Source organism: Sorex fumeus, unplaced genomic scaffold, assembly GCF_029834395.1.
Source record: "Sorex fumeus unplaced genomic scaffold, SorFum_2.1 ptg000131l, whole genome shotgun sequence".
NCBI lineage: Eukaryota > Metazoa > Chordata > Mammalia > Eulipotyphla > Soricidae > Sorex > Sorex fumeus.
The window spans coordinates 23,538,059-23,548,801 of NW_026606188.1; positions in this window are offsets into that span (position 1 = coordinate 23,538,059).

The following is a 10,743-nucleotide window of genomic DNA, read 5'->3' on the forward strand; positions in this document are numbered from 1 at the left end:
TGCTCCTGACGCAGGGGCTCCACCTGCTCCTCAGGACAGGGGTCAGAGCCAGTGATGGTGAAGGACGCCTAGCTGTGAGAAAGGGCTGTGAGCTCAGCGTCTACACTGGTGAGTCTCTACATGGTCTTCACTTGTGGGTCACCGCCATGTCTACACTGTTAAGTCACCACCATAGTCTACACTGTTAGGTAACTGCCATGTCTACACTAGTGGGTCTCTCCCATAGTCTACACTGGTGGATCACTGTCATAGTCTACACTGGAGGTCACCGCCATGTCTACACTGGGAGGTCACACCCATGTGTACATGGTGGGTCACTGCCATGTCTACACTGTTGGATCACTTCCTTGGTCTACACTGGGGGGTCACTGCCATGGGTCTACCCTGGATGAGCCCTATTGGCCTGGGAGCAGGAAAGGAGGATGGGAGTAGCGCTCTCTTACGTGGGAGCATGCATGAGGGGTCCATGTGAGGCCTGAGTGCCAGTCGCAGTCCCACATGGCTCCTCAGAGCTTGACTGGGTGTAGGGCTCTGGGAACAAGGTAACCCGGTGGGCCTGCGCAGGCTCTCTGACCCCTCAGCAGTACTGCAGAGAGCGGAATGCACAGACAGGACTGAGCTGGTGTAGGGCGGAGGGAGCTGCTGTCTCCCCACAGGAGGACAGGAGTACTTGTTTTTTAATTCTCTTTTTTTCAGGACAGAACATGAACTAGTGCCCCCATATCACATATTCTGCAGTCAAGTTTCCCACATGTGGAGACATCCCAGCACACGTGGAGTGAAATGGATGAGTCTCATCCTGGAAGAATCTCCCTCGGGATGGTGCATCTCCCCTGCCAGGTGAGGGGGCAGGGGAGGCCCAAAAGAGTCCTGAAGGGCTCAGAAAGCAAGTGAAGAGGGCTCTGGGCTTCTTGATTTTTTTGTTTTTTGGGTTTTTTTTCTTTTTGGGTCACACCTGGCTATGCTCAGGGTTTATTCCTGGCTCTGCACTCAGGAATTGCCTCTGGTAATTCAGGGGACCATATGGGATGCCAAGGATTGAATCTGGGCCGGCCGTATGCAAGGCAAATGTCCTATGCAGTGTACTATTGCTCCAGCTCCCCATCTTGGTTTTTTTGTTTTGCTTTTAAAAAAAAAAATTTAGAGGCTGGAGGATAGTACAGTGGTTAGGGCACTTGCCTTGCAGGCACAGCAGCTGACCCAGGTTAGAGCCCAGCACCCCACATGATCTCCTAAATCCTACCAGGAGTAATCCCTGAGCACAAAGCTAGTAATCAGTCCTGGACACAGCTGGGTGTGTTCTTCCGAAACAAATAATCTATTTTATGTTGGCACTATGATTTATGCAGCCCTTGATAGCAGAGTTTCAGGCCTTTATTGTTCCAATTTCAACCTTACTTGCACCTGGGATGATTCCTGAGCACAGAGCCAGGAGTAAGCCCTGAATACTACAGGGTGTAGCCTCTCCACTAAAAAAAGAAAAAGAGAGAAAAAAACTTCAACCCACCACGAGGGCCAGTGTCCCTCCACCAAAGAACCAGGGTCCCCTCCTTCTCCCCACCCCGCCTCCTTAGCAAACTCATTTTATTTCAAATTTGCTTATTATAGTTTGGATGACATGTTTAGAACAATGTTGATTCTAATGGTTTTCATATCCAGTTACCTCTAAACCACTGAAATGTCCAGGACTCTTGCCCAGTGCATGTGTTAGTTATATATAGCCAATCCATCTCTTCTTCCTCCTTACCCCCAACTTCTTCCTTCGTAGCCTCATTTCTCTAACTTGGAACCAAAGATTTGCCATGGAGTATATGTACATAGAGAGACAAGACAGGGAAGGTGAGGTATCAGATGATGACAAACCTTTGGATCAGGATTTGGTGGGGGGAGGGGGTTAAAGGGGAGCACACCTAGCACTGCTCAGGGATTACTCCTGACTCAGAGGTCACTCTGGGGGTAATTGGGGGATCATGTGTGGTGAGGGGATCAGACAGGGCTCAGCTGCATGCAAGCTGTGTTAACCTGGTTAATATCTCTCCAGCCCCTTGGTTCAGGTTCACAGTGGGCTTCAGCGGGGGGGGGGGGGGGGGGGAGAGCCAAGGTGGGGAGTGACAGACCTATGAAAGGTGAGAGGGAGACTGGGTAGTTCAGTTCTATGAGAGTCCTGCCCCCATCAACAATTCTATACCTCGAGGGCTGGAGCGATAGCACAGCAGGTAGGGCGTTTGCCTTGCACGCGGCCAACCTGGGTTCGATTCCCAGCATCCCATTTGATCCCCTGAGCACCGCCAGGGGGCAATTCCTGAGTGCAGAGCCAGGAGTAACCCCTGTGCATCGCTGGGTGTGACCCAAAAGAGAAAAAAAAACCCAATTCTATACCTCGAATTTAATGTGTTAAACATCAACATAAAACATGCTGCCCCAAGTCTACATGGACAGGGCTGTTTTCTTGCCCTTGAGATTCTTCCTACACTGACCATCTATCCATCCAAACCACAGCCCCTGTGCAGATTTACAAACCTGTCAACTACCTGGATATGGACGGGCCACCTGAGATTAGCCTTCTCCATTTGGCTCTTTCCTGATGCACGGCCCTTCAAGCCCCTTCTCCACCCCTGGTCTCTATGGTCCTAGGGATCCTCACCCCCACCCCCACCCAGCCCCCATTGTCCATATTCACCTCCACAGAGGTTTGGGGTGGTCATAGTCAGGAGCTGGGCGAGACATCTGATAATGCTGTGCTACGGCTTCTTATGGCCAGCTAAGCCTGGAGTACCCCAATGCAGTCAACACCAGGCTAAGGACAGGAGTCTTGGACTCCAGCTAGGACTGACCACTCCACACCCCCATCACATTCTCCTGCACCACGCAACTTCCCAACTTATGCCGAAGGCTGGGCAGTTAGTGTACTTTTTTTGTTTGTATTTTTAGGGACCGCACTGACTGTGGTCGGGGTCTACTCCTGACTCTGTGCTCAGAGATCATTCCCAGTGGTGCTCGGGGGATCATATGTGGTGCTGAGGTTGAATCAGGTCAGTTACTTGCAAGGCTAGAGTCCTATCCAACTTCCAGCCTAAAATATGTCATCTGGTTGGTTTTTTTTTTCCTGGTCTTTTTGAGTCACACCCGGCTGTGCTCAGGACTTACTCATGGCTCTGTGCTCAGGGATCACTCCTGGCAGGGGTTGCAAGGTGTTCAGAGGATTTGAACCAGGACAAGCCACCTGTAAGGCCACCACCTTACGTCCTCCACCTGTCTCAGGCCTGGTTGGTGCCCTTTGTGGAAACTCTTTGCACTCTCCATCCAGTCTATGTAAAGGAAGATGAGAGACTCTAAGCTTACCACTGATTTGGATACAAGCCTGGTGACTATTTAAACTGAAACGCATTAATAGCTCTGAATATTTCATGCCAGGTACATTAGAACAACCAGCATTATTTATTGAAGGCTAATCTCCCATAATACGTTTTGCTTCACGGAGTCAGACAGCAAGGAATTCATTTCAAGAAACCAGGTAGAAGATTTTTGGTCTCCGAAGTATTTTTGCGTCAGGAGTGAAATAATTTTTTTTGTTTTGTTTGTTTTGGGCCATACCCGGCAATATTCAGGGGTTATTCCTGGCTCAGCATTCAGGAATTACTCCTGGCAGTGCTTGGAGAACCAAATGGAGTGCCAGGAATCAAACCCAGATGACTTTGATTGGCCTCTTACCCGCTGTACTATCTCTCCAGCCCCAGGAATAAAATCGTGTACAGATGGGAGGTGTGGCCTAGTGGTTTTATCCAACCTCAGTCTGGCTTCTGGCAAAAGTTCTAGAATGTTCATCAGGGGCCCTTTGAACCACCATGTTGAGTGGGAGTCTCACCGCCCTAGTCCAGACATAATCAGGCCAGGCTGGAGCCTGACTCACTCCAGCAGAGGTTTACTCCCCTGTCTATGAACTGTAGCCCAACGCCTAGCTCTGCTTGTCTCTACAGGAGATGGCAAAGGAGCAAAGGGGCCTAACTCATTTGAAAGGAATGTTGTTGACATGAGAGGGGAACTCCAGCAAGTCGGGGGCGGAGGGGGGGGCCTTCTCTCTCTCTGGGCTTCTATCTCCATTATCTCCGTCTCTGGCACTGTTCCTTACCTTTGGCCTGTGCTCTCAAACTCATTTCTCTCCCGGGTTTCATCATCACCACTCTCACTATTTTAAGCTGCAAGAGACAATGCAGGGAACAAGGTGCTGGCAGAATAGTGGCAGGATAGGACTGGTCTCTGGGCGTAGCCTCCGGGGGTCTCCAGGAACTTAACCCAAATTGTCCACTGGAACTCTCTTGAACTTTTCCTATTTTATAGTCATGCAAATGCTAAGTTACTCTCAAATTCAGAAGCTATACAGAAAATATATCTCGAGGGGCTAAGAGATAGTACAGCAGATAGGGCGCTTGCGTGCTGCTAACCTGGGTTCAATTCCTGGCATTCCATATGGTCCCACAAGCACTGCCAGGAGTGATTCCTCAGTGCAAAGCCAGGAGTAAGCTCTGAGGACCACAGGGTATGGCCCCAAAACGAAACCAAAAAAAAAAAAAGTATCTTGAAACTAGAGCAACAGAAATCATTTTAGTTGTCATTAAAGACTTTTTTGGTCATAAATATGTGGCCCACCAAGTCTATGGGAGAGAATCAATTAGAAAGAATGACTCAGAGCCTCTTATGGGCTCATTGATCACAGGACCGGCTCCCTACTGCATTGCTTCCTGCCTGTTGGCCAGCTTTGCTCTAAGCACTTCCCTCAGCTTCTTCCTTTCAAATTCAGCCTCTCCTTCCTGTGGTCTATTAATGTCAACAAGGGTGGGGCTCCTTATTGAAAAAGCAGAGACCAAGGACCATTACAGCTCCCCCAAAATAAAGCCCTTTCTGTTCTTCTATACTTTCTCAACTTGGTCTGGTGATTTGATTTTATTTCTGATGTCATTTTAGATTTGTTTTTTTTTATGAATATTTGAATTAGTAATATAAATTTTACTATTTATATCATATAATTCTAGTAAGATCATTTAGCTCCTATGCATAATTATAAAACAGCGTAATTCATGGGAGCAGAATGGTAGTATAGCTGGTAGAATATGCTGTACTATCTCTCCAGTCCCTCAAGATATATTTTCTGGGGCTGGAGTGATAGTACAGTGGGCAGGGTGTTTGCCTTGGGTTTGATTCCCAGCACCCCATATGTTCCCCCCCAAGCACTGCCAGGAATTACTATTCCTGAGTGCATGAGCCAGGAGTAACCCCTGTGCATCTCCGGGTGTGACCCAAAAAGAAAAAAATATATATATTTTCTGTATAGCTTCTGAATTTCTTTGTGACTTACCATTTGCATGACCATAAAATAAGAAAAGATAACTTAGAGATACTTACAGTGGGCAATTTGGGTGAAGTTCCTGTAGTCAACTCTGGAGGCTTGGCCCAAAGACCACTCCTGGTAAGCTGGTAAGATGCTTGCTTTGCAAGCAATCAATCCGAGTTCGATCCCTGGTTACCCTCAAGTAACCCAGAAGTGACCCATGAGCGGAGTCTGGAATGAGCATGAAGCACTGTCAGGTGTGGCCCCCAAACCAAAACAAACTTAACAACTCATATTTCGCTATTCGTATATATATATATATATATATATATATATATATATAGAGAGAGAGAGAGAGAGAGAGAGAGAGCACTTGCCTTGCCAGTCACCAACCTAGTTCAATCCCCAGCACCCCATATGGTCCTCCGAGCCCACCATGACTAATTCCTGAGTGCAGAACCTGGAGTTATCACCAAGAATTGCCCTATATAGCTCCAAAAACAAAACAAAACAAAACGCTAATCTATTTTTACTTTATTCTTTGTCACTGCTATTGTTAGTGTGGTGTGGGGTTGTGGGGCTGTAATTGTTGGGGTGCTGAAGACTCAGGGCATCACATGCAAAACATGTGTCCTATGAACCACATGAGCCACATGCCCCAGCCCCTGCTTTATTTCTTGGTATATGTACTTTCCACTTCAGATTACTGATGTCAAAAGAACCAGAGGAAAAGGTGCAATGGACTGTCCATTCTCCCCTTCCTGCTATGCTGTCTCTTTAGTGGTAAGAGAAGAGGAAACACTGAAGCTCGTGGTTGACATGCTCGTTAGAATTTTACTAGTTTGGGACCGAAGCGGTGGTACAGGGGAAGAACTCTTGCCTTGCATGTGACTGATCTGGCACCCCATACAATCCCCTGAGCCCACCAGGAGTGATCCCTGAGCACGGAGCCATGAGTAAGCCCTGAGCATACCCCAGTTATGGCCCCAAAATTAAAAAACAAAAAAGAGGGCGTATGGTGCCTCCAGCAGGTCAGTCTGTACCTGCGACGCAAGTGCATCAGCAGCCTGATGGTGCCTTCAGACTTCTAGGTACCCAAAAATTGCAGCTGTGCCTTTGGCCAGACCCCAACAACTTGGGGCCAAGTTTACCAAGAAAGTAAATGGCCAATGTTAGGTATGTGGGAGACACACACAAACCATCTCTGGCTCAGCTATATAATTGGAGGCAAGGCCTCTCTGGCTCCTGATCAAGCTGCTTAACAGCCATGATACCAGAGACTCAGAAACAAATCTCGGAACCCAGTGGCTTTTGGCAGAGATGTGTCCAGTCCCCACAGTAAGTTACTGGGGCCAGGCCACCCCAGGGGGGAAAGGGTGCTGTCCCTCCACCTGCTCCCCATTGGTGGCTTGGTGGCCACCATCCTTCAGAGGTCATTGGACAGTCAGGGGCCCGCAGTGACGAGACACACGGGGCTTCATGGGATGAGGGTGGAGCCAGCCCTTTCCTCCACGCCCGACTGAGAACCCAAGTCGCCTCCCACAAACAGCCTCTCTGACTCCTGATCAAGGTGTTTAACGGCCATGGTACCAGAGATTCAGAAACAAATCTCAGAACCCAGTGGCTTTTGGCAGAGATACGTCCGGTCCCCACAAGAGGTTACTGGTACCGGTCCACCCCAGATGGGAATGGGTTTTGTGCCTTAGCCTGTTACCCCTGGCAGCTCAGTGCCACCATCCTCCAGAGGCCATTGGACAGTCACGTTTGGGCCCGCAGTGACAAGATATGCAGGGCCTCACAGGATGGGGGTGGAGCCGGCCCTTTCCTCCCCAAACCAACGAGACCCCAAGTTGCCACCCACTAATGGCCTCTCTGGCTCCTGATCAAACTGCTTAACGGCCATGATCCCAGAGACTCAGGAACAAATCCCGGAACCCAGCAGGTTTTGGCAAGAAATCCCTCTAGATTTAATTGTTAAAATTTTGGAATTCCAAAATCGTGCAGCCACTACTGCGACCATGTGACATATGTTATTCATAACCAGCAATAGAAAACAAATTGTCTATAGTTTCCTTTTTGGCAGATCTGAGTGTTGGGGTAAAATCCCAAATAATAATGGTGGGTCTGGGGTCAAAATATTGAATGAAATCAAAGTAGAGAGTAATGTGGAAATAATCTGCCCCTCAGATAGGGGAAAGGTGTAGGATGGGGGCTATACTGGGGTTTTTGGTGGTGGAAAATGGGCACTGGTGAAGGGACGGGTGTTTCATCATTGTATGACTGAGACTTAAACCCAAAAGTTTTGTAAATGCTCTCACGGTGATTCAATAAATAAGTTTATAAAAAAGAAAAAAAAAGAACCTTACTGCCTTCCTTCTGGTCTGAAGCAAGCTCTCTCTGGAAGAGATTGGGACCTGCCATGCTGACCCAGACTTAGTTGTGCTGGTCTCACCTCAGGGTGCCTGAAGCTCTGTGGGGACCATGAAAGCCAAGTGCGAGGCAAGCAGTGAGGAACAAATAAGATGAGGCAGATGACAGTACCCCTCTGCTCATGTACACACTCCACAGTCCTACTGAGTTTCACAAACCCAAAAGGCAAAACTATTCAGAATCTCAAGCCACCATCAAGTAAGGGCATAAAAAAGGTTTAGGGAAACAAGAAGAGTTCAAACTATTTATTCCAGGCTTGTTGCAGTCAGACATTTAGTTGTCCTCTTGACCTACAAGGTCTATCACCCAAGCACCAAACCCAGAGGGAAGTTAGAAGGGAGTGAGGGAGAGAGGGAGGGAGGAATAGAAGGAGGAAGGGATGGAGGGAGGGAGGGAAAGAGGGAGAAACAGAGGGAGGGAGGGGGAAAGACGGAAGGAAGGAAGGAAGGAAGGAAGGAAGGAAGGAAGGAAGGAAGGAAGGAAGGAAAGTAGGAAGGAAGGAAGGAAGGAAGGAAGGAAGGAAGGAAGGAAGGAAGGAAGGAAGGCAGGCAGGCAGGCAGGCAGGCTTCCACGGGCAGCTGGGGGCAGAGGGGGCCTTGTATATTTGATGGGACAGAGCCAGGGAGCAGTGAGAGCAGAAAGGCTACATCAGGAGGAATTGTGAGGATGCCTGGGCATGAATCAGAAAATGATCTGGAGAGCATCTGTTCTAGCTGGTCTCTATGACAAGTTTCTCCTTGAAACATGGAACGTCTTAGCAGACCACAAGGGAACCAGTGAAAGCTGAGTTTGGGGGTTTGAAAGAATGTGGTCACTTTAAGCATCAACTTCCAGTCATGGACCAGACATGGTGACATGTTAGGGAGAGACAAAGATGAATAACAAATAAAGGTGACCCTTTCAGAATGAGGTCACCTCCATAGTTGGTCTCCCATGAGGTGGGGCCTAACAAAAGTAGTCTCCAAAATCATTTGGACGACTGGAAGGAGGGAGACTCATTGATCTGAAAGCAGTATGACAGCAGGGCTGGAAAATGGAACACTTTTTTTTTTTTTTTTAATGTAAGAGTACTACTATTTATTCAGCCATTAAGCTGACTGAAGCAGGCATGAACTCCACATTACTTTTTTAATTTTTTAAGGTAAAAAAAGGTAAAGGCCCTCCCGTTGATCGTCGATTTGCTCGAGCGGGCCCAGTAACGTCTCCATTGGAGACTTTGTTGTTACTGTGTCTGGCATATCGAATACTCTCAGTAGCTTGCCGGGCTCTCCGAGAGGGGCGTAGGAATCGAACTCGGGTCGGCCATGTTGGCTGCTTGTAAGGCGAACGCCTTACCCGCTGTGCTATCGCTCCAGCCCAAATTAATTAAAAAATTAATTTTTTTAATTTTTAAATTTTGTTTTCATAAGGTTGTTCACAATACTTGTTTGCATTCAACATTTCAATACCAATTCCACCACCATTACACCTTCCCACCATCATTATTTCTAATTTTCCCACCACTACCCAAGCCTGCCCCAAAAGCAGAGGCTAAATAATTTATTTTGTAATTTTTTGTTATGACTAGTATGAGATATCATGTGGCTATGAAAGTGGAAGCACACTTCTAGAATTCTAACGTTTTTTAATATTTGGAGTCTGGAGGCATCTCTGCGGAATGCTGCTCTCTTCTGAGATTCATTTGTGAGTCTCTGAATCATGGCCATTAATGCACTTAAATGGTGTCCAGAGGCAGTTCTTGGGCGTGACTGCCAGGGAACAAGAAGGGCAGGGAGAAGGGGGGAGGTCGCCCATTCTCAACTCTGTGAAGCCTGGAGTTTGCAGTCACTGGTCCCGCATACCTGGGTTTTTCAGGGGGTTCATTCGCATGCATGGGAGCTTGGGATGAGCCTGTGAAGGTCGGCTGAGAGTGTGGTGGCGATTGGGTTCTAGAGGTTTCTGGTGGCTGTTGAGTTCTAGAGGTTTCTGACTGCTGGGATTCATTTGGGGCAGGCAGAGGGATACACCTGACCCCTCCAAGGTGCCCTGGTGAAATCACCTTGGCGCAGAATAGGGAGACATCTCTGCGGCAAGCTGCTCTCTTCCCAGATTCATTTGTGAGTCTCTAAATCATGGCCGTTAATGCACTTAAATGGCCTGATTTTGATCTCTTTCAAGGTTTATTTAAGGGCCTCTAAAGCAAGGCCAATAAATGAGCTTGTATAGCTGAGCAGGAGGTGGTCTGTGGGCACGGCTCCCACAAACCTAACTTTTGGCCAATTAATTTCTCAAGAAACTTGGTCCCAAGTTGTTGGGTTCGAAAAGAGGGACAGTGGCAATTTGGGGGTGTCAGGAAGCCTGAAGGTTGTTGATGCAGTCACCCCGCAGGTACAGGTTGGCCTGCTATGGCACCGTACTCCCCGGGACACTTTCCTTTATTCTTAGTTCTGTTAAAGCAAAAAAATTTCTGACCGTTGGAGCCAGATATTAGGGCATTTGCCTTGCATGTGGCTGACGCAAGTTCAATTCCCAGAATCACATTAGGTCCCCCAAGCACTGCCTAGCAATGGTCCCTGAGTACAAAGCCAGGAGTAAACTCTGGGCACTTCTGGATGTGGCCCCAAAGCAAACAAGAAATTTTCTGAGCTTTGCTAAAGGGCGGTTTTATTTGGGACTACTGCAATAGGGCCTAGAGAACAGGTCCAACTTCCGGATAACCAAGACAGCAGCATTTCCAACCAGCAAGCAGACAGGGGGGCCAGGAAGGAGCAGATTAATAACAGGCAGAAAGACTTCTGTTAAACTGACTTCACAGGACTCTCAGTAAAGTTAGGTCAAGTATTTGACATCTAATGTGGGGAGAAGAAACTCTTTGTACAGAGTAGGGGATTCTCCCCACTGACCTAGCAGGAATCTTTACAAAGATTGGGAGCAGGTACCTGGTCTGGCCCAGGACAGAGACAGGACAGGGGAAGTCCAAAGCAGGGCTTATGAGTCTCAAGCTTGGA